The 24,976-nt window shown below is 41.6% G+C and overlaps 1 protein-coding gene and 1 long non-coding RNA gene across 2 annotated transcripts in view; both read right to left on the bottom strand.

The window, feature by feature from the left end:
* The window catches only part of LOC138742320 (uncharacterized), a 61,469-nt gene extending 55,046 nt beyond the window's left edge, over positions 1-6,423 (bottom strand). The window contains exon 1 of the long non-coding RNA XR_011344054.1: positions 6,058-6,423. This is a non-coding gene — a long non-coding RNA (uncharacterized lncRNA). The remainder of the gene's footprint in view (positions 1-6,057) is intronic.
* Positions 1-24,976, bottom strand: part of LOC138742316 (heparan-sulfate 6-O-sulfotransferase 1-like) — a 330,538-nt gene that overhangs the window by 65,186 nt on the left and 240,376 nt on the right. The gene's annotated exons all lie outside the window — the stretch shown is intronic.

Genomic DNA, 24,976 nt, shown 5'->3' with positions numbered 1-24,976 from the left:
CTTGGTAGGGTGTGCAAGGCATGCTAATATCAATAAGAGATTTGCCCTTAAACCAGATCCATGGAAAGATTGTGATGCCTGCGTGAGGCAATCTAATCTCCACCAGATGACAGACTGCATTAAACACCCACTGACAAGTGTAGCATTTCTCACATTATTAAAATAATCAACCGAGGACTTCAAAAGAAAAAAGTGAAGTATTAGCTTCGAGTTGAATTTCTGTTGGGCTTGATGGACTTGAACACATAGTCCTCAGTCGGGTAGGTGGTGCTGCATGGTCCTCAACATAGAGTGCAGGAAGATCATTGTAATAAGATGGAGTGGTTAACATGGAAACCACTGAAATAAAGGAAAATGAATGCTTATTATATCCTTCAAGTTCTGTACACAAATGGAAGCATCCAGAGGAGCTATTTTTTCATTGGTATTCAGGGACACCCAAGGTCAGATAATGCATGAGGCTGAAAGCTGTGGGCAGGAATTCATTTGCTGATGTAGGCAATTGAGCTGCAGCTGACAATTACTCTCCCAGCTTTACACAAGAAGAGGATGGATGGGTGTCCCAGCTTGCAGTCTCAGTACAAAATCCCTTCTTTTAGGAGATGGGGGTAAAAAAAGTAATAAAAGTATCAAAGACTTGCATAATTTCAAGAAACAAAACTCTTCATACACCAACCAAACTTCTCTCTCTATATTCATGATGTTATTTGTCTTTTTAGCATCTAATAATTCTTAACTAAGTCACAAAGGAATCTAGGTTCTTCTTGAACCTTAATTACACAGATCTGCTAATCCCTGTGCCTTTACCCTTTGATTAAATTATCCTCATGAAATATCGAGTGGCTATTCCTACTGGGCAACAGGATAAGGCATTTTATCAAGTTGTAGATGCACATCAATAATGTGACTGCAATTAAAAATTGCATATGCCTGGAAATCCAAACAAAAACAGGAATAAAGGTGTTCCAGCAACCTGCACTCAGTAGGTCAGACAGAATGAGTGGGGAGAGAAACAGTTAAGATTTCAGGTCAAGGACTCTTCATCAGAAACTGTAAAGTGAGAGCATTATGTATTTTCACTTGCAGACACAGGGTGAGTGAAGAGAACAGAAAAATGTCAGTAATAAAGTACAGACAAAAAGTTGTCAAGGCAACAATTCTTTAACAATAGCACCTTATCACAGAGATTCCCTCTGTTCTCCCCATGACTTCCCTTCTCTGTAACTTAAAGCAGGCACGTCTTTTCATTTTTCAGTTCTGATGATGGGTCTTTGATCCAAAACATTGACTTTGTTTCTCTTTGCACTGATCTTTCCCCACTCCTGAGTGTTTCCAGAATTTTCTGTTGTCAATCATGTTTTACCACATTAAAAGTAAATCACATCTCAATTCACTTCACAAAACTATTACTAGACAGAATTTATCTCTGGTCTACAAAATCTACAGGTGAAGACGCCTAAAGGACTTGCAATGAATCAGACAAAAGACACTGAGCTCAATATACCACACAGAGCTTTGTGAATGGAGCAATTCAATCAGCCCCACTCCACAACTCTTCCACATGGACCTGCAACTTATCTTTCAAGTTCAAGTTGCCTTTATTTGTCATTTTAAAACCAAACTGCAAAATGCAGTACTATGATGCTACATTAAACGACACAAGACTACCCAAGAATGTGTCTGAACACTTTCAGACAAACATTCCTGGAATTTTATTTCAATTGCATTAAAACTGTGCCTTGTCATCTTTCACCATTTCCAAATCAAATCTGTCAAAGTTCCTCAAAGTTTGTCACAATCCTCTTAAATCACCCCTTAATTCTCCCTCCCATGAGGAGAATTACATCAGACAGACATAAGGAGGTAGAGAAGTAAGGAAGTGGAGGAGGAAATTATGGATCTCAGAGGCACGTTTTGTTGAAGCAATATGGAGAGAAACACAAGAACTGCAAATGCAGGGATCTTGAGCAAACACTAGGTGGTTTCACGTCAAGCCTTCGCCTCAAGGTTGGCAAAATGTGCGGAGAAAAATTTGAATGTACCCTTTTATGGAGCAGCTCTAAAAGGCTTTCATGAAGAGTGGCGCTTCGTAGTGTCCTGATGGAGGCGGGGTGACTGGTGCCGTAGCGCCGCCTACTGAGTCAATGCCATTCACACACGCCGAGCGCAGAAAGAGCCCTATAGTGGAGAATGGCGACCCCATAGCAGGTAGGAAAGTTATTTGAGATATTTGCAGCCAGTTTTAGTGCCCAGGCAGAAAAGCTTCCCTGCTGTGCACACTGTCAGCATTTAAAAAATCCTACTCCTGCGTCTCAGGCTGACATCACCGTGATGTTATCAGCCTGCCCCTAGCCAGCCGCTTGCAGCCAAATTACATTAGTGATGCGAGGTGGAGCGCTGCACTCTAACGCTGACACTACCTTGGAGAAGTATTGGAGTCGATGCCTTGGAGCTGGTCAGGAAGCATTCATGAAGGCAAGTTTTCTGACATGAGGGCAGAGAATCTCTGCCTTTACATTTAGTTTTTTTTGCTTCATGAAAGAGCCGAGCAACTGAGGGACTAACAGTCAGGGGAGGTGGCCGGGCAGCTGAGGGACCAGCATTTGGGGGAGGCAGCTGAGGGACCGGCAATCGGGGAAGATGAGGGACCGGCGCGTTGGGGGAGTCAGCTGAGGGACTGGCGTTGGGGGAGGCGGCTGGGCGACTGGAAGGGGGTGTGGGTGGATACAATTTGGGTGGGCTTTCCAAAATCTGGAAAAATCCGAAATTCGGAACACACTGTCTCCCAAGGGTTCCGGATAAAGGATCGTATACCTGTATTGTTAACATAAAGCCAAAGCTCAAAAACAATCAAATCTCAAATAACCAGAGGACAAGTAACTAAAGCTGAAATGACACCCTGCTGAAAGAGGGAAACACAATTAAATAATTGTGGCACATTCCACTGTATTTGTTTGCGAGAGAAGCGGCACAGATGTTGTAGGGGATGGCACGGTTGGTGTAGCAGTTAGCGCAACGCTGTTACAGTGCCAGCGATCAGGACTGGGTTAAAATCCCATGCTGTCTATAAGAAATTTGTACGGTATCCCCATGTCTGCGTGGGTTTTCCCCGGGAGCTCCAGTTTCCTCCCACCATTTGAAATGCACCACATGTGTAGGTTAATTGGGTGTAAATTGGGCGGAATGGACTCGTGGGCCGAAATGGCCTGAATTTAAATTTTAAAGAACATCAGAGTCCAATTCAGGAACATTTTCAATAGTTGAGGGCTTTCTTAATTGAGTTAAAATCTTTTGTTGATCTGTGGAACATTCCATATCTCCGCACGTGACTCAAGCATCGTCCAAAGCCAACTTCAAAGGGGGTCCAAAGAGGCATGATGGATATTATAAATGATGGCAGTTCACTTCAAGAGGAGGAGAAATAAAATCACCTAGAGCTTTCTTCTATCCTTGACCACAATTGTGCATTCCAAAGGCACAATCATAGGTTCACTGGATGACTGTAAATGACCTAATCATTTAGGAAAGCAGCAAATAAATTGAATGGGAACTCATGGGAACATCAGAGGGAAGAGATTACAAAGAGTTGACATAAAGGATGTGCTTGGAGAGCAAGTACTGACAATGGGATGCACAGCCTTTTCCTATGTAGCATGGAAATACAACTATGAAAAGGTGAAAAGTCCTGCAGGCAAGTCCAAATAGGCAGTGATCCTCTTGGCCCAAGCAAGTTGCCCTCAACATTGGAGGTACTGGTTCACATGAGGAGATGCAGTTGCTCACTATTTGCACTTGTAATCCCCGGAACCCAATCAAAACACTATACCGTAACTTTGCAAATCAGGGGCAGGGCACGGGAGAGCCAGCGAATCCTTCATTTACTTGGTTAAGGTGGCCAACTTGGCCAGTTACAATCCCAGTCAAGCATGGGTATAGAGGTGTGAAAACAGCCTGACAAGAAACTAGTGAACATTAAAAATTAGTTTATTTCCCTGATATGGCAAATGTATCTATCTAGACTTAATATGATAACTTTTTGAAACTGTATTTCTTACCTGTTTGATCCAGGCATGAGTTGGAGGAACAGGATAATTGAAAAATCCAGAGAGCCACACATCAGAGAGAAACAGCAATGGGGAAGAAAGAGAGAACAAATACATCAGATTTTGCTATTAATGGAAGCAAATAAAATAGATCAAAACAGTATGCTCTATGCATCTTATTCCAAAGATTTTAATGCAAATATAAGAATCTGTTTTTCTATCCCACACCTTATCATTTATATTCAGCCTCCAAGCAGACAATGCAATCTCCATCCATAAACTCAGCATCAATGTGAAAATATAAACTCAGTATATCAGGAATCATTCTCCAGGAGTTGCAAGATGCGAAAAGGTGGGAGAGAGGAAGCTACTGTGACAAACTTTGCAAAGGTTGCTGTAGTTGCTCTCCAGCAGTGAAAATGAGACAAGATCAGAAGGAAGATCGAGATCAGCAATGTGTTTCTCTAGCCGGTTTACAAGCCTTTGGAAATTGAAATAAGGAACCGATAATACAAATGTGATATTGCCTAGGAGAGAAAAAAAAAGATTAGAACGAGAGTATTTTTCAAAATTCTCCATGGGGTATTTCGCGTCCTCTTGATAGAATAGTGGATGCCAGTTTAATATCTCATCAAAAGATGGGACTTCTGATAGTCCATCATTCATTGAATCCCCCAATGAAGTGTCAGTTTAGATTTTGCGCTCAAATCTCAAACACACATCATTCTGCATCGCCAGTCAGAGTGCTGTCAATCATGATTTATGAATGATCACAATGGCATTACATGCTTTATTGGTGCAAGACACATTCTATTCAGTGGTTGGGTGGGTGATGAGGGAAGGGGGGGTGGGGTAAAAGGCAATAGGGGCTCTGGGGAGGTCAACATGTTATTAATTTCAGATAATACTAATAAGGACTCACAGAAGTAAAAATGGGAGTCTAAATTCATCAGTTGAGGTTTGGCAGTGCCTTTTTATTTATTTCATAGAATTAGGAAGATAGCAAACTATTCAAAGCAGCTGCTTCAAATTGATGCAAATGTTTCATTTAATTTTTCTTAACCACCACCATCTATAGCTATTCACTCTGTCTCAGTGCATTTTGCTCTTTTCTTAAAAATAAAAGCACATCACACATGTCAGAAAGCTATCAAAATATTGAAAAGCAAAAAATAACTGTAGATGCTGGAACATCTGAAATAAAAACAGAACATGTTAGAAACACTGGTCAGAGAAAAACTGATTGTGTACACTCTATTCCTGCATCCAAAGATGCTGCCTGACCAGCTGAGTACAGTAAGCCCTTGAATAATGTCGTTCTGTTCAACTTGTGTCATTATGAGATTGACGAGAGAAAATAAAAATAAAATACTGCGCTACACTCTTTTTCTAGTTGGGCTTGAACCGAATGCTGGTAGGTGCTGCCTTTTAAAACGTTTATTCCTTGATTTATGCCTGTTGCAATAAGCATGAAGTGCACACTGGGAACCCAGACTGGCCAGAGAAAGTGTATCATTAGAAACAAAATTAGAAGTGCCATGGAGATTTGACAATGGGCAGTGAGCTGTGGACATTGGAAGAGCTCATGGTCAGCAACCAACAACGATACAGTTTGGAGCAATGCCGAAAAGATTAAAGCGAGTGCTCGAACTGTAACAGCTTCAGCTGCTACAAAATTAACTCGGAGTGGAAGCAGCAATAATGGAAAATACGGAAAGACTTGACTCTGGATGGAAGACCTGCATCAGTGCAACTCTCCATGTGAGCTGATGGCCGTAATGAAAGCTTGGAGTTTATTGGAAGAACTAAAGAAATAATAGGATTCCAGTGCTGAAAGTGAAAGTGAAACCTTCATGGCAAGTCGTGGTTGGTTTGAGCTCAAAAGCTCTGGCAATTTTCACAGAGAAAGATCCTCAAAGAGAGAGAGAAGTGCAGAAAGCAACAGGATGATAATGAATGCACACAGCTGCTACAAGGAAGTATGCAAACAAGAAAAAACTGCAGGACAACAAACCTTGGACATGTTTTTTTTAAAACCCCAGCTGATCAAGAGGTTCGAGCAGTTGCAGCACCAGCGATACCAAAACTGCTTATCACTCCACCCTCAGGAACTTCTTGTAACACTCCCACCCTCAACTTCGGCGTTGACGATGATGACCAAGCTGCTTCTCTGCCCTTCAGGGATGATGATCACTGCAGGATCTTGGCACCCAGCACTATGCCTGCCGTCACTCACCGATTCATATTCATCTTTCTTATTTCAATGTTCAATATTAGAAGTGTTTTGGGTCACCAGAAATAAACCGTAGGAACTTAACTCTTGTTTTTATTATTGGGCCTATTGGGTAAAAGAGATTTTGTTTAACGTCAGTTCACTTAAAGTAACACTTTCCAAGAATGTGTCACAACAATGTCAAGTCAGGAGAAGTTTTTAAGTGTAGCAATAGCAAAGAAATGTATAGCTGTAATGTGGAAACTAGACAATAATGTGGGATTGAATAAATGGCAAATGGAACTATTAAATTGTAAACCATTAGAGAAAAAAATGTATAATTTACAGAATCAACCAGAAAAATTTGATAAGATTCGGAAACTTTATATGGATTTTATTGCTATGACTTCATCTACAGCATCCGTCACTCCTGCTCCAACTCACCTTAATTGATTCAAGGTACAAGATCACTATGCAAATTTAAATTTGATTAATCAAGAGGTTATATGTTCATCAGCCAGGCTTTTATTTCTTTTCTTCGATCTTTCCTACTTTTTGGGGAGGGAGAAAATATGAAATTATGTATTCTTTTTGCATCTTTTTAAATTATTTTTATGATATGGATAAATACTGCACTTGTATTGAGGCAAATGATAAATAAAATTTACAAAAATAAAACAATGTTAAGTGAGGACCTACTGTATCTTCGGCATCAGTGACAATCTAGCCAGCCCTGAAATTCTTCTTTTGTGGTGAACACAATGGGCAGTGACCACTGTTGAACTTGGTGATGCTGATAAATCTCCAAGCTGGGGCAACGGTCGGCCTGCGACGTCACAGGTGTCAGACTTCAACTCCATCGAGGACATCTACATGTGGCAATGTCTTAAAAAAGCAAGCTCTATCCTCAAAGCCGCCCCCCCCCCCCCCCACCCCCACCACCCAGGCCACATTCTCTTCACTCTGCTACCACCGGGAAAAAAGGTACAGGAGCCTAATGACGAGCACTCAACGGCACAAGGGCAACTTCTTCCCTGCTGCCATCCCTTTTCATGACAATTAATCCTGATTCTGATTGGTTAAATGCTGCAGAGCAGGAAGTTATTAATACAGCCTCAAGGTGGCAGTGTGTAAGGGAAGGGAGTAGGGTTGAAACATGAACTAGGTCAAGCATGAACTGGCCTATTTTATTGTCATTCCAGAACCCACCACAGCTCTTGGCCAAGAGCGAACATAAGAGCTGAATAAAGCTGCCTTAACAGTGACCAGAAATAATGTCAGTATGTAGTCTACTTGTGCCAAAAAAGTCATTGCCTTTCATTGGAGACACACAAGAGATTGCAGATGTTGGAATTTGAAGCCAAACACAATCTGCTGGAGGAGCACTAATACAGAAAAGTTATGAGAAAAACTTCGTCAAGTTATGAGAAAAAAAAAACAGGCAGCCGCCTGATAAAAGAGAGGGGGGGGGGAAAGAAAGGAGGGAAGAAGGGGAGGAGCATGGTCATAGGTGGATATGGGTGGGAGGAAAGAAGAGGAAAAAAGCTGGGAAGTGATAGGGAGAGGGACTAGCTCTCAATGAGGGTGGGGAGCTGGAAACGGGAAGGGGGGGGGTAGAAAATAGGGAAAAAGAGAGAGAATGACAGGTGAGGGGCCCAATGGAAACCAGAGTAGTAGTTGATGCTATCTGGTTGGAAGAACTCAGGGGGCAAGCAGCAAAAGAAAGAAAGAGCCGAAATTCTTTTTACTTGTAAATATTAAGCCTGGAAGTTCAAATAATCATAAAGAAAATTGAAAAGTTGTCATGGACCAGAGATATAATTTCAAGCCATTGATGTTTCAAATGAAATTTTAACCTTTTGTCCTTAAATTACTTTGGATTTTCTGTTTTATTTCTGATTTCCACTACCTGTAGTATTTTGCTCAAGGATGATTCTTTCTTTTCTCCCCTTTGGAGAGCTTTGCTGCTCCAGATTAGTCAGCCACAAAGGGACAATGATTAAGTGAAGGTGAAAAATAAAGCACTTGAGAAAATGACAAGGAGGTACTAATGGCCTTATTAAGATTCATCAATCACATCAATACAGGCCAAGATGGAAATGAATATGAACAGCAACTGCAGCCTCTCCAAGCCCAGTTCGCATGCAGCACTTTTTTCTCTCAAGTGCATGTCACTTTATTTCCACCATGGCTAAATGCTTCTGGTGGAGTATTCATCATGCTGAATGAATTCCACTTCAAAATAAACTCTTCCAATGGAGCTTGGCAGTTCTTTTCACAGGAACGCCTGCAACCAATTAAAGTCCGCAGGATCTTCATTTTTCCAAGAAGCAGCCCACATTTTATTTTCTTCTTAACTCTTAATGTCCCACTGACAAGACTGAATTTGCCAGAAACCAAGGGTAACTTATCGACTTATTCTGTACTTCCTTTGCCCAAATACTAATATCCACATCAGCTGTTTTGACTCTAAATTGTGGAATTCCCGTCGCAAACTGTTTTGTTTCTCTATTTCGCTTTCCTCTGTTAAGGTGTCTCTTTAAAAATCTACTAGTTTGCCCAAGAGCTTGATCACAAAGTCCAACATTTTCTTCTTTATCTTTGAGAATATAATTGCAGGAGTGGAAGCGCTTTAATTTTTTTTAAAGGGCAGAGCTTCTCGAGCTTGACCCTGTGCCTCAAGCCCACCAACTCCACAACAATTTCCCTCATTTCACCACTGTCAAAAAAAAAAGCCCAAATATACTCTATGTTTGAACATTTGAGGTTGAGAATCTCAAGGATATGCAAAATGTAGTGTGAAATGCATTCCTCCCCTCCTGTACTAATCAGAGGGCCCCTTATTCTAAAACTATGGCTCTGAGGTCCAGACCTTCCAGTCAACAAAGATGTCTCCTTCACAGCCGTGTTTGTCTCAATCAGGTCACTCTCTCAGATTGTGGCATTTTACCAGGTCAAGTATTTGTGGTTTGAATTCAATTCTCACATATTTGACCATGAAAACTACTAAACACAGTGGAAAACAGTACTCTCCATTGTGAGGCAGTCTTTTGTTAATGCACCATCTTTGTGCAATAAATTTATCTCAAATGAACAACCTTTAGCATTCCAAATAATCCAATCCTCCTCAAATATCATTGCACCTAGGTTGATAAATGGTTATGAATTCAGAGCATTTATAGATTTGTCAATATATCAGTATTTAAAAATGTTTCAAGACTGGCATTTATTACTCATCCTTTTTAATTTTAATTTAGGCATACAGCATGGTAACTGGCCATTTCAGCCCTCGAATCCGTGCCGCCCAATTTACACCCAATTAACCGACACCCACGGCACATTTCAAATGGTGGGAGGAAACTAGGGAAAGCCCACGCAGACACAGGGGGAACATAAAAATTCCTTACAGAGAGCACGGGATTCGAACTCCAGTCCCAATCGCTGGCACCGTAAATTTAATTTAATTTGGACTTGATGAAGTATCCTGACCAGAAATGCTGACTGCCTATTTCTGCCCATGCAATTTGCCTGGTCCGTGTAGTTCATCCAGCAGCTCACTTGTTTGCCCAAGTTCCCAGCATCCGCCCCCATTTTCATGTTTCCCAGGTTTGACAATCGGATAGTTTTAAGGTTATCGCTGTTAAGAGCAGTTGTCCCCGTCCCCCGCACCCTCTTTTAAAACCACATAAATGACTGGGTTTAAATTCCACATATATGTCATTCTGGAAATTGAACTCAATTCCTTGGATTGTTTGTCTCATAACCTAATCACTCTACATTGTAAACTATTTCAAAATTTACAGTAAGTTAAAGATCAAATGTCACCCACTTCTAATTCTTTGGCTTGGCTTCGCGGACGAAGATTTATGGAGGGGGTAAAAGTCCACGTCAGCTGCAGGCTCGTTTGTGGCTGACAAGTCCGATGCGGGACAGGCAGACACGGTTGCAGCGGCTGCAGGGGAAAAATGGTTGGTTGGGGTTGGGTGTTGGGTTTTTCCTCCTTTGCCTTTTGTCAGTGAGGTGGGCTCTGCGGTCTTCTTCAAAGGAGGTTGCTGCCTGCCAAACTGTGAGGCGCCAAGATGCACGGTTTGAGGCAAGATCAGCCCACTGGCGGTGGTCAATGTGGCAGGCACCAAGAGATTTCTTTAGGCAGTCCTTGTACCTTTTCTTTGGTGCACCTCTGTCACGGTGGCCAGTGGAGAGCTCGCCATATAACACGATCTTGGGAAGGCGATGGTCCTCCACTCTGGAGACGTGACCCACCCAGCGCAGCTGGATCTTCAGCAGCGTGGACTCGATGCTGTCGACCTCTGCCATCTCGAGTACTTCGACGTTAGGGATTAAAGCGCTCCAATGAATGTTGAGGATGGAGCGGAGACAACGCTGGTGGAAGCGTTCTAGGAGCCGTAGGTGATGCCGGTAGAGGACCCATGATTCGGAACCGAACAGGAGTGTGGGTATGACAACGGCTCTGTATACGCTTATCTTTGTGAGGTTTTTCAGTTGGTTGTTTTTCCAGACTCTTTTGTGTAGTCTTCCAAAGGCGCTATTTGCCTTGGCGAGTCTGTTGTCTATCTCATTGTCGATGCTTGCATCTGATGATATGGTGCAGCCGAGATAGGTAAACTGGTTGACCGTTTTGAGTTTTGTGTGCTGGTAGTCATGGTGGGGAGCTGGCTGATGGAGGACCTCAGTTTTCTTCAGGCTGACTTCCAGGCCAAACACTTTGGCAGTTTCCGCAAAGCAGGACGTCAAGCACTGAAGAGCTGGCTCTGAATGGGCAACTAAAGCGGCATCATCTGCAAAGAGTAGTTCACGGACAAGTTTCTCTTGTGTCTTGGTGTGAGCTTGCAGGCGCCTCAGATTGAAGAGACTGCCATCCGTGCGGTACCGGATGTAAACAGCGTCTTCATTGTTGGGGTCTTTCATGGCTTGGTTCAGCATCATGCTGAAGAAGATTGAAAAGAGGGTTGGTGCGAGAACACAGCCTTGCTTCACGCCATTGTTAATGGAGAAGGGTTCAGAGAGCTCATTGCTGTATCTGACCCGACCTTGTTGGTTTTCGTGCAGTTGGATAATCATGTTGAGGAACTTTGGGGGACATCCGATGCGCTCTAGTATTTGCCAAAGCCCTTTCCTGCTCACGGTGTCGAAGGCTTTGGTGAGGTCAACAAAGGTGATGTAGAGTCCTTTGTTTTGTTCTCTGCACTTTTCTTGGAGCTGTCTGAGGGCAAAGACTTCTAATTACGTCCACTCTAAATGGCGGCTGAACATCAGAGTCTGTGTTTGTTTGGTGGGATTTTCGGAAAACAGGCTCTTTCTTCAAATCACATTTCCCAATTGCACAATGTCAATTGCTGACATATCATAATCTACACGGCATGAGATAGGTCTGCTATTTCTCTTAGTACTCATACAATTGTCATTCCTCGAAGGAGCAAGGATTCATTCACCTGATGACCATGACGTTCCTTTAATATCTGGTTTAGTGAAAATTAAGTTTTAATTGACTGCAATGAAAACTTCAGGTTTTCATTTAATTTTTATATCTGATTTTATTGGGGAACATAGTTCACTATTTCACCTGTGAAGGCACTAATTCAAGACCTTGAATCAAGACCTTCTACTGTTTTCCCTAAAATAATCTCCTTTGATACAATACAGTGTTCTCATTTTCAGTTAAAACATGATAACCAATGTGCAGTTGTGGTGCAGCAGTGATCATTGGGAAGCATCCTCTCTGATATGTAATCTGACAAAGGCAGTTCACTGATAGTTAAAAACTGATAATATGTATGAAAATATTAGCTTCAAATAAATTTCAATTTATTCTTATATATAATTGGAAATCCTGCATTTTTAAGACTGTTCATTTCAGAAGAATGTTTCCTTATTGTTCGAAGTTACAAAATACAATTACAGATCAACAAAGCAGGCTGCTTAATTGTCTGCCCATGGTCTCTCATGCACTGCCAGACTGAGAACACCTGCAAATCGGAAGAATAATACCTCATCTTCCATATGGGCACCCTTAGGATATATGGATATATATAGGATTATGAAGGGTATGGATAGGATAGATATAGGAAGGTTTTTTGAGCTGGCTGGGGAAACTAAAACAAGAGGACACAGTCTCAAGATTCGGGGGAGTAGATTTAGGACAGAGATGAGGAAAAATAGTTTTTCCCAGAGAGTAGTGAATGTTTGGAATTCTCTAACCAGGAAGGTGGTTGAGGCTGCCTCATTAAACATATCTAAAATTCGGTTAGATAAAGTTTTACATGATAGAGGAATTAGGGGATATGGGGAGAAGGCAGGTAGGTGGAGTTAGGTCATAAATTAGATCAGCCATGATCGTATTGAATGGCGGAGCAGGCTCGATGGGCCATTTTTGGCCTACTCCTGTTCCTACTTCCTATGTTCCTATGTTCAACTGGATGACATCAACATTGACTTCTCCAGTTTCTGTTGAAAAACCTACCTACCACCACCCCCCCCACACCATCTCCTTCCCTTTTCCCTCTGTCTCCTTTCATAGAGCCAAAGTCAATTCTCACCTTTCCTCACATCCAATTAACACCTCCTGGCTGTTGGTCTTGACTCTTCGCCCTCCCATTCTTCTCCTTTAATCTCTAGTCTTTAATTAAGTTGCCTGCCTCCATTTTGCTTATACCTTGAAGAAGGGCTCAGGCCCAAAACTTTGGTTATATACCTTTAGCTACTATGGACGCTGCCAGATCAGCTGAGCTCCTCCAGCATTTATATGTGTTTCTATTTAACTGCCTCCCCATCACATACCTTGACAACTCATTCCCTGCATTGCCAATTCATGGAGGCTACAGTGTGTAACATATGCAAAACGGATACATTACCATATACCAGAACTTATACATGTTACTCAAAATGCACCCAGCAATTCCACAACCTCTATGAACAACAGGGACAAGGACAACAGGTCCCATTTACAAGTTCCCCTTCATGTGGCACACGATGCTAACTTGAAAATATATCACTAGTTTTTCATCGTTGTTGGGTCTAAATTCTGGGCTTCCTTCCCAATTGCACTGTGGGAGTAAATTTACTAGAACAACATCAGCAATTCATGAAGGTGATTCACCATAGTAATGCAAAGGCAATGAGGATGAGGGAATAAACCCTGGCCTTGCTCAAAGCGCATAATTTTCTTTCAGTCCCTGTTGCAACTTTGGAAATACGGCAGCCAAATTATGGAAAGTTATCCCACATATTAAATGAACATCAAAAAGTTGCAGATGTATAAAATTAAAACAGGAAATACTAAAAACACTCAGCAGATCAGGAGGCATATGGGTAAAGAGTAACAGTTTGTAATTAATAACATTTATAATAAATGTGAGTATAATAATAAAATTAATATTTCAAACTCAAGTCCTGAGGCTATTTGACCTGGAACTTTAACTCTTGTTTTGTTCTCCACAGATATCGCTTGACTGGCTGAAGGCTTCCAGAATTTCCAAGTGTTATCTCACACCCAATAATGTGCTAGCATAACATTCAATTGGTGCTACGAAAAAACGTCAGCCTGGACTTTATGCTTCAACCCCTGGGCAAGGGCTGGAACTGACAATATTCCGATTCAAGAGGAAAGATTGCCACCAGCTAAGCCACACTCCTGGATACCATCAACTGCATCGGGCTGAACTAGGTTTTGCCAATAGCTGAGAATGTGACGAACAAAACTGCTAACCCAAAGTGCAAGTTTATTATCATCTGATTGCACAAGGAAATCCCAACGAAGCAGCGTTCTCCGGCCCTCGGTGCAAAACATGCAGGCACACAACCAAACGTAACGCATATACAGCAAAAATAATACATACACAGGACAAATATACATATATAAAAATGAATAAATAAATATTGTTTATTAAATATTGGAGTCTTGGATGGTTAGTGTGAAGAGTTCCTTTGGTTGTTCAGCATCCTCACCGCCCACAGGAAGAAACTGTTTTTCAGCCACGGAATGCTGCCGCTGATACTCCTGCATCTCTTACCCGATGATGGGAGCAGCTGTGCGCAGGTTGGAAGGGATTCTCAACAATTTTGCACACCTTCTTCAGACAACGATTCTGGTAGATCACATCGGGGTGGAGGGGGGGGGGGGGGGGGGGAGGGAGACCCCAGTTCTTCATGACAGAACACAACCACTGCTTAAGATCAATTGAGCTATTCAGGGAATTGCCAGAAACAATTTTACATTTAAATTGGTGACAGGGTAAAGGAAAGTAAATCCAGACATGTCCTTTGAGCAAACAGAACAGAAAAATTGAGGATACCTCAGCGTCACTGATGTGCTTACCAACTGTGTAGGGAATTTCCATTTGAACATGCCAAATATCAATAGATGTCTTTACAAACTTACCACTTTATGCATCCAGCTTGTTCGAGATTATTTTATCATTTTTAAAAAAAAGTGACTTACTTTAAAAATACAGATTCAGAAAATGTAAACAGCTTTGTAGCCAATGAACCCAGACCACCCGACCTTAGACTAAGTACGCTCAGCAAATTCAATAAATCACCCTCACTCATTGTTTGTCTAAACCCAGTTAGGCTGCGGAATATTAAAAGAAACACAAGATTATCTTGGCAGCAGCAAAACACACGACATCACAGTATGTCCCTCAAAAGAAGCAGTGTTTGAAATGTAATGGAAAATATTACAGGATTGCCAACATATACACCCAAAATCTGGTTGAATTTGTGCCAGGTTCATAACCATCTTCTCAAAAAGATCTGAAATGTGTCCATTTCTTCTGGCCTTTGAAGAGTTGAAGCCTTATAGTTCTGGAAAGTTTCATGTTCAGTTATATTATTGATGATTATGTGCCCTTAAGAGGGGCTGCTTGAATATCTTTGGCATGTGACTGCGGTGCATTTTAGTGGTGAGATACAATGTGCTGGCTGGCGGTGGAGGTCAATGGAAGTGGGAAGACACAAAATCTGCAGATGCTGGAATCCTGAATGAGCAAGAAGAAGATGGAGGGACTCGGTTACTCTGGCAGCCTCCATGGGGAGAAATGGGCAGTCAATGTTTTCGGTCTGAACCCTTTATCGAGGCCAATAGATGTGGAAGAGGTGCAATTCAACTGGGCAGCCTTGCCCTGTGTTCTGTTATGCTCCTTGGATGTTAATGGCACTGTATTGATCCAGACAAAGTATCCCCTTACACTTGTGTTTTGTTGATAGTGAGAAGGCTTCAAGGAGTCAGAAGGTGAGTTCTACATTTCAGAATATCCATTTCTGACCTGGTGCCTGAATTCATGACACACAGCCTTTCATTTCCATGACAGTTCATGATGCACATCATAATGGTGTGGAAAGAAGATCTGCAGAGTTACAGAACACAGGAAAGAGGTGTAAGCGTGCCTTTTCCTCTTTGGCACAATGTGCACAGGGGATTTCCATCAACTTTTTTTTACAATTAATATGATTCAACGACAGTTACCACTTCGATGAACCAAAGTTGGATTCTCCAAAATCCTTAGTTTTCTGAAACTTAAAAAAAGAATTTTGGACAAGCAATGTCCCAAACAAATCAGAAATCCTCATTTAACCAAATTTTTTTCTGAAGACGAACTGACAGGGGACCTCGGGCTCCCGGCGCCAGCAGTAACAGACTGCAAGCTCCTGGAGAGGAATGGAACTCTTGGGATCCCACCACAAGTGAGGCCTCCGTGGGGAGGTGGCGGTGATCGGCAGTGGCCAGCTTCTTTTTTTTGTGAGAATCAAACATTATTTTAATGTTTAAAAAGCTCTTTCTTTGTTGTTTGTTTAAACACTGTTACAAGTAATTTGCTGTTGCTACTAGATAATTTTGTTTTAAATGACCGGTTCTCAGAGAAAAAAAACCACTTATCCGATATAGGTCTGGTCCACACCATTTCGGATAATCAGAGTTCTACTGTATTTGAAATCACTGGAGATATTGTTACTCAATTTGCTGATGGTGCAAGGCAGATAAGAGGACATGAGGAAGGAGTTCAAGGAGGCTTTCTTTGACTAATTCCCGGAAGGAAATATTTGGACAGGCTTATATTCGGTAGAGTTACGATGAGTGAGGGGGACTTGACTAAAACACACAAGATCTTGAGGGGTCCTGACATGGTGGATGTGGGGACAATGTTCCCCATGGAGGAATCTATAACTAGCATGTCACTGCATGAAAATAAAGGTCTGTCCATTTACGGCAGAGAATATTTCTTTTCTCTCAGAGTATAAAGTTTTTGGAACTCTTCCTCAAAGAGGGTTGGAAGGAGACGGAAATGTTTTCAGATAGGGAGGGACATAAACATGGAGCTGAAAATTCAATCAGAGTTCCTTTGATCTTGCTCAATGGTAGTGTAGGCTCAAGGAGCCAGTTCACTCTTACAGAGTTGCTGAAGTAACCTGCTCTCAGCACATTGCATCATAGATCATGCGGCAGAGAACAAGCCCTTTGGCCAAATTCATCCATTCTGACCAAGTTGACATTCTATATTCAACTCTTTTCCTTGTATCCACATCCCTCTTAAGTTCTTCTTATTGTTATATATGTCCAAATGTCAAAATCGTGCCCCCTTCTACAGTTGCCTCTGGCAGCTCATTCCAGATACAGACTTCAGAGTTAAAGTGACAATTCTAATTTTTAAATCACTATAGTGTCTTACAAAACCCAGACTCCTTGCCTCTTGAAGTCAAACAGTCATCCTGTATCTCTGCATTCGTTCTTTATTGGCCTCTTATGGAACATACATCTTTTCATCTTTCAAAGCACCACTCTCTGGAATTACTCAGCAAACCAATCTGTCTTTATACATCTCTTAAAAGACTCCTTAAAAATTTCACTCACCTTCCCAAATCTGTTTTGTGTCATCTTGTTTGATTACATGAAGAACCCCGGAATATTTTATCACATGAAAGGCACCTCATACATGTCAAACAATGCTGTCAGTATTTTGAAGTGAAGTCAGATGTGACAAACCAATGAAAGGTAGATTGAAACTCAAAGGCTGATTCACGTGAGATGCTAAAGTGCACATCTCTGATTTCCTGACAAGGGGAACCAATTCTTACATTATGGCATGCCTAGGATATGGGAGTGCAACCTATCTGCCCATATCAGCATGTATTTACAAGAAAACAAAATATCTCAACTCCACAGTCATTTCCAATTTTATTCCAGTGAAATAATTGAACACTGTCGCACATACATCAGAACAGATATCCATTTTCCTTGTCATTTTTGTTTCCAGAAAACTGCCATGACAGAACCTTCTGATGTTGTCAAATTGCCATCACCTTCATTGCCAGTGTCCGACAAGAATTTTCACACTAATATGGCCAAAATCCTTCATCACCTGGTTCACTGAGCAGCTCTTCCCAGATAACATGACATTCCATCTGTTTTTATTGAGCACAGAATTTGTTGAAGCCTTTATTGAACTGGATCTATTTTTCATGCCACCCACCTCCTCCCCTCCCCTCCCAAAATATAAACAATGAAAAATGATTTGCCAAAACTTAAAACTGTGCACACATGCAATTTTTTAACAGTCTAATCACAAATATAAATTTGTTCTACTTTCATAGGTGAATAAGGCTTTCAAATTAAAAGGTTGATTTCTCGTTTGCATGACCATGTGTTCGATACAGTCCTTGTACTCAGATGGACCTGATATTCTGCACTGCCTGGAAAAGATTCATTCATTTCCACATTGGCATTCATTCCAAAACTGGCAGGATTGACTCGTGGATCAGCGTTACATTTAAGTAATATTCACTGCTCCCTGCAACAAAAAAAAGGATGAGCAGATTTCTCTGTCACCCAAGTCAAGTCATTAGCACTTCAAACTTTCCAGCTCCACTAAAGCCACTGGCAAGAGGGAGGGGAGGGGGCATGTATCCATCTGCCCATGTTGAGACCTCAACATAAATTTCACATTAAAATGGGTCTTTCTACTTCCATCAAGCGGAAGACTGAATGAAACTGCATTTCCCTTCGGAGTACTGTGACATTCTAATAGTACACAAGGTCCAGCGCTTCTAAGCCATCAGTAAGAGAGCTGACATCTGTGATTTAAAGGCTGCTGCAGGGGAGAGCCGGCATTTACAACTGTGCAGCACTAATCATGTCAAATGTCCCGTTGTCAATTCAGTACTGATTGAGGAGATGGCCAAGCCCACAGCATGGGCCACAATAAGGGTCTGCAAACCAGCTTCCTGTCCCCCGTCCAAATGAAATTACCAGTTAAAATTTAATGATTTCAGCAAATATGATGATGAGATAATGGTGTGCGTCGCCATATTCTAGTATTCTGGATGATGAGATAATAGTGTGCGTCGCCATATTCTAGTATTCTGGATGCTGAGATAATGGTGTGCGTCGCCATATTCTAGTATTCTGGATCAGATTGCACAGCTGTACTTCAACTGAATGTAATCAGTGAATTTGCAAACAAAAAAAATTCTTGCTGATTTATTTGGGACAATTTCAGCCTAGTACTGGGGTTTGGAAAAACCCAAATGTGGGCTGGGCAAGGTTAATATTGATCTGTGCTGGGCAAGGTTAATATTGATCTGTGCTGGGCGGGTTTAATATTGATCAGTACTGGGCGAGATTAATATTGGTTTGTACCAGGCGAGATCAATATCGGTCTGTGCTGGGCAAGGTTCATATCGGCCTGTACTGGGCAAGGTTAATATCAGTCTGTGCTGGGCAAGGTTAATATCGATCTGTGCCGGGCGAGATCAATATCGGTTTTTGCCGGGCAAGGTTCATATCAGTCTGTGCCGGGCAAGGTTCATATCAGTCTGTACTGGGCGAGGTTAATATTGATCTGTGCTGGGCGAGGTTAATATTGATCTGTGCTGGGCGAGATTAATATTGATCTGTGCTGGGCGAGGTTAATATTAGTCTGTGCTGGGCGAGGTTAATATTGATTTGTGCTGGGCGAGGTTACTATTGGTCTGTGCAGTGCTCAGGGCGCTGCAGTTTTTTTTTCTTCCCTGCATCGATGTAATTACGGAAATGGTGATCAGCTTTGAACGAGCCCGTCATTTGCGGCACAGTGTCCCATTTATTGATTCATTTACCATTTTCAAATGTAGCAGGAGACACAATAACTTTTCCACTTAGTGGGACTGACACAGGACATCATTGCTGCCTGAACACAGGGTCACTGTAAATCTCAAAAAATAAGCATGCATTCTGGAATTGGACATCAAACAACAGAGTAGAAATTTACAGCACACAACGAGACCACTCTGTCCAACATCTCTCAGGGATCTATTTAGTTCACTTTCATTTCCCAGCTCGAAGCCTTACATATTAAATTTCACTTAGAACTCATTCAGTTACTTTTAAAATGGGATGAAGGGCCCCAGTCTCAGTTACAAAGGCATTTTAGCAAAACGCAATCCAATAAAGTTAAAAGAGATGGAATTTATGTACTTTTGAACACTAATTTAGATTTTTCAGTAGTGTGGGAATTGTATATATAGTCATTACTACACGTCATCATAGTGAGGGGGATGGGGGGACAGCAGAAATTTCTTGTCAATCATCCTTCATCTGTTCCCATTTCTAATTCTTCAGTGAAATTATAAGCAGAAAGTCACAATAATCAGGAGTGGAGAATCAACTGCATAAATGGAGACCATTTACCGAGGTGATGATGTGTCAGAAACTGCAGGGACAATTTTGCTTGTCCAACTCTCTCATTCTTTCCTGCAAGGCCCTGCACTTTAATAAAATGACAAGAATCACATGCAACACCCATGATTTCAGGCAAAATGTTACCATTAATTTTTTTTCTCTATGACCTCTCTGGCAAAATCATCCCGTTTTTCTCTCCCCCTCCCCCTAGCTCACCACACTGATAGCATTGCTGCAAGAATCACGCCTCCTACAGACTGATGGATTTCTGGAATATTATCATGCCATTGGAGTTAAATATACATTAGAAAGTAATTTTAATCAGCTTGGACAATGTCGACCTCAAAATTGAGAGTCAAGAGCAGGCTACATATCTTTCAAAAGACAGCCAATCCTCTTGCAAGAATGAATGGGTGCCTGGAGCGAGCTGCCTGCTCTTGGCACACGATTCCTTTCACATTATGGATGCTGATAGAACTCTAACAGCTTCTTTAAAATGAGTTACAGGAAACTAGCCTCTGCCCCTGACATTTCCTAGGAATGAATGCAGAAAATAATGACCAAGAGGGCAATTGAATTACCTGCAGAATATATACTTTTCACACAGGTTGAGCACAGCCGGAGTGCACTCGTGCACACAAGCTGTCTAGTCCATCTGGAGGCATATGTGAGCAAGTCTGGGTTTGCTGCCTGACACAGGTGTCGGGATATAACACAACACCATTGCTGACAGATTATACTAATGAATACAAGGGAGTTCCATACGGCAGGAAAATAATGATTGCTTGGGAATGAAGGAACTGCTGGATTCTGTGTGGACTCGGTTCAACTCATTTGCAAATCTGCTGATTTCATCTCCGTTTGGAATAGTGAAAGGAATACCAGCTAAACTCTTCAATTTTAAAGGGGATGAAACAGTTGGATGTGACCAAACCATTCCTGAGCATGTTGGTCACTTAAATATTGTCCATCCATCAGACACCTGTTGTCCCCTCTGTAAAGAGTCTATGGTTCTGACACTGGCCTCATCCACCCTCTCAGAATCCACAGACATAACTGGAATGGACACATGCTCTCCTTAATCCCAAGGTACAGTTTAAGAAGAAGGACGCGAACGATGCTGCCTGCACATCTCATGCTCCCACTCATCTTCCAGCTTTCACTCTTGGTGAAGCCTTTGGAAAAAATGGCAGATTTGTTCTTTTCAAGCACAACTTGTGGGACAGAAGGAAAAAGAATGTTTTCTTTAGGGCTACCAACTATCCCTATCCAACATTGAAGGGGGGGAGGGGGTGCGGTTGATTAATACAGAGGTTTCAGCTCTCACTGTGCAATGATGGGGGAGCCTTTAACTGTGGCCTTTTGTCACAGACCCTTTGCAGTCACTCACCACACAGTCCTGGACCTTGGATTCTGCCAGGCTGCAACATTGGGCTGCGTGTAGTTCCCTGCACAAAAATGTTCCACCAGACCAAAAATGATAATCTTCCAGTGGCAGCCCAAGTTTGCTTCAGTGTACATCCCTGGATCTGGGAACTAAGCAATTGTACAGGGTAGACTTTGGCAAAAGACCACTGTACCTTTTTCCTGACCTTGGCAAGGGCACACTCCAGAAAGAAATGAATTGTGGTCTCGTCCCCAACATAGCCAGCTGAAGGGCAGTTGGCACCATCACAGAAAATTGCTGGAAGAATTGTTAAGGAGAGCAATTTAAAAAAACACCAGTTGAATCATACAATGTTGGCAATCCTATCTTCAATATGTTAATAACTAATATAGAAGTGCTTAATCTTTTATTCCTGTTGTGCATTCCCTCCTGGATTTTTTTCTCTCCAATGTTTGCAAATCTGGAACTTCATCCCCAATAATAATAGGAACATGGAAATATACATATGTGCAAGTTTCAAAATTAGACTTTGCTCCTTTGAGCAAAATAAAATGATAGAAAAGAAAGATGACAAATTTTTAAACGCAGATTGTTATTCACTAAAATATCATGGCAGATATCTTCATCACAACTTCCGTTCAAACTCTACACCGTTTAGATCAATATCTTAACACTCCTTCCACCCTCTTCAACTGACAAATTCAATGGGCTGTTAATAGCTTCTCGACCATTGAGAGAATGCTAACTCTAATACCTGTAAATGCATTTTTCTGTTAACATATTAACAAGCACAGAGAAAAATGTAACCCAGGGAGTTTTGCAAAGCTTTCATGCCATTTGAATAGGAGTGTCATATAACCAGATTTTTTCCCACGCAGACATGTGAAATTAAAGGAAAACCACTTCAGGAAAGGTCCAAGAGCCATTCACTGCCAGAATATGCTTGAATTATTCCTAAAATATCTACTTTTAACAATATTTCTCCTAATGGTGCTGCATCTGATGGGTCTGATGTACCATCTACCCTCTGATATGCTGAGCAACTGGCCTGTGGACTGGTTAACAGGCCACTGGCTACAGAAAGCATCACAGATCATGGTCAGGGTAATAATAACAATGGGTTTATGATCATATACACTGTAAAATAAAATGCACATAACCACTCAAATTCTTGCTGCAGCTGAACAGGTATATATAAAAAAAACTTTCACCATATGCACTAAATAAAATGAAAATGGGATAATAAATAAGATAGATAATAATATTCAGTTACCATAGTGCAAGTAAAAGGTGGCATTACAATTATGCAGACAGACTTTTTTGTGGTAATGGAACAGTCTCTGATTTTATAAGAAGGCCCAAGAGCCTGCTAACCTCTGGAAAGGGACTGTTCATACACATACACATTGACATGCAGCACAGTATGTCAACAGGTCCTTTCAGCCCACATTGCCCAATTACACCCAATTGACCTCAACCCTTGGCACGTTTTGAACAGTGGGAGAAAACTGGAGCCCCTGGAGAAAACCAACGCAGACACGGGGAGAAGGTACAAACTCCTTACAGAGCACTGGATTCAAACCCAGGTCGCTGGCGCTGTATCAGCATTGCGCTAACCTTGCCGTCCCAGGTTCCTGAAGGTGCTGGTCCCTGTAGCTTTGATTTGAAGGGAGCAGTGGGAAGAGATTGTGACCAGGGTGATGGGGTCCTTCGTGATATTGAGTTACTTGTCATTACATGCTTACTGATGCCAGCTGGGATCACTCGATAACCGGAGACACACAGGGGACTGCAGATACTGGAATCTGGAGCAACAAACAATCTGCTGGGGGAACTCAGCATCAGCAGGAGAAAAAAATAAATAACTGTTAACATTTCAGGCCACAACTCTTCACATGATGTCTAGATGAAGCATTTTGGCCCAAAATGCTGGTGATCCTAGACCCAATGTGGTCCTCCAGCAAATTGAATGCCACTGTAAGGCAGCTGAGAATGTGCAGAATTTTTGGGATCTCTGGCTCAACATCAATAAAAACTGCTTTACCTCCAACTTGCAGTTAAATTAAGCCAAAAATCTGTTCCGCTCAACCCCAAAGCCTGTGATCAGTTGAAAATAATCCTTGGGTGAAAGGTCTTAACTGGCCATCTTGGCAAGACCAGATGACTGGGTGACATAAGTGACTCTCATTCATGCCTATTCTCGAAAAGACTGAGATCAGCTCTTGGAAGCGCCGGGTTCAGGTGGCCTCCCATTGCAAACAACTTCACACAGACTGCAGTGATGCTCAGCCTGGAGCTCTTGGCATCAGCACAAACTATGCAATAAAACTGTCCTGAAGGAAAAGAAATTACATACATGAGTAAACTAACTATAAAATGGACATGTTTAAGAACAGCTTCTTTGAAATCCTGGGAGAATTCTCAATGTACACACATCCCAATCTCTTCAACATGATTGGATTTCTTTGACATATTCCAAAGCCATTGTCCCAAATGTTATACTGAATGCTATGAATTTTACAGTGCTTTAAATCATCATCGAGATACCATGAGTTAATCCAAGCTGGTGAGCGCATGGGTGGCAGGGAAGGGGACTTGCTCTACAAGAGGATGTGACAGCAGAGTTCAAGCATACAGACAGGTCTTCAGAAGGTGGAAGGCAGGAGAGGGAGTAAATGACCAGTGAACAAGTTGTAAAAGCAGATAGGCCAAGGCAGTGATTTGTTACAGGTGATATGATGGAAGTGACAAAAGCTGTGAAACAGGAGAATTAAATGTGCAGGTAATGAAGAGTTTGTTCAGCTCAAGAACGAACACATCCACAAACCATTCTGTTCTGACTAAGGATCTTTGACCTGAAATGTTAACTCTTTTTCTGGAGGTGTTACCTGACCTGCTCAGTGTTTGTGGTCATGTCAGATTTTTTGCTTTTGCAATTATACAGTGAATAATACAAGATTATAAAAAAAACCATACCCTGGATTTTAAAAAAATCACTTTGCATTACCCCAAAATGGAATTTGTTTTCATTGTTTTTTTGCCAGTGTGCAAAGTAAAGGAAAGTATTGTCTATCAACACCGCAAATTTTATCCATCAACTAAACAAGACTGCAGCATGATTCCCTCATGTATCACAGCAAGACAAGCTGCAGAACTGTGAAAATTACAATGATTCAGCTCTGGATCGAATCTCTTCAAAAGATCTGGGCAGCCTCGACCATAGCAGCCACGGATTTCTCAGCTGGCTCTTCAACATGCATCGCTAGGTTAAAAATCTGCGATGCAAGGATTACATAAAAGACAACGTTTGCTGCATTACATAAGTAATATCCCCAAATGATTAAGGAAATGACCTCTCGTAGGTACAGCCAAGGGTATTTTATATTAAAATGCCCCTAGGTCAATTCTAAAAGGCTGGATCAATAATCTACCTTCATACCCTTCAACTGCAGTCAATGGTGTCAGAATAAAAGATGAACAAGGTGTTCCTTAGGTTTAACTGAAACACAAATCTGTCTTTTGTGTGTTCAACTTCTCAGCATTATTGTAGCTCAAAGCAGCAACCTGGATATTCTGAAGTATAGCAACTAAATCTGGATTGATATTTATCCCTCAAACAAGTTCAAGTTTCTCATCATCTGACTGTACATATACAACCCGAT

The sequence above is a fragment of the Narcine bancroftii genome, chromosome 9, assembly GCF_036971445.1.
Source record: "Narcine bancroftii isolate sNarBan1 chromosome 9, sNarBan1.hap1, whole genome shotgun sequence".
Taxonomy (NCBI): domain Eukaryota; kingdom Metazoa; phylum Chordata; class Chondrichthyes; order Torpediniformes; family Narcinidae; genus Narcine; species Narcine bancroftii.
Note: the sequence above shows the minus strand (reverse complement) of the source record. Positions and strands in the feature narration are given on the sequence as shown.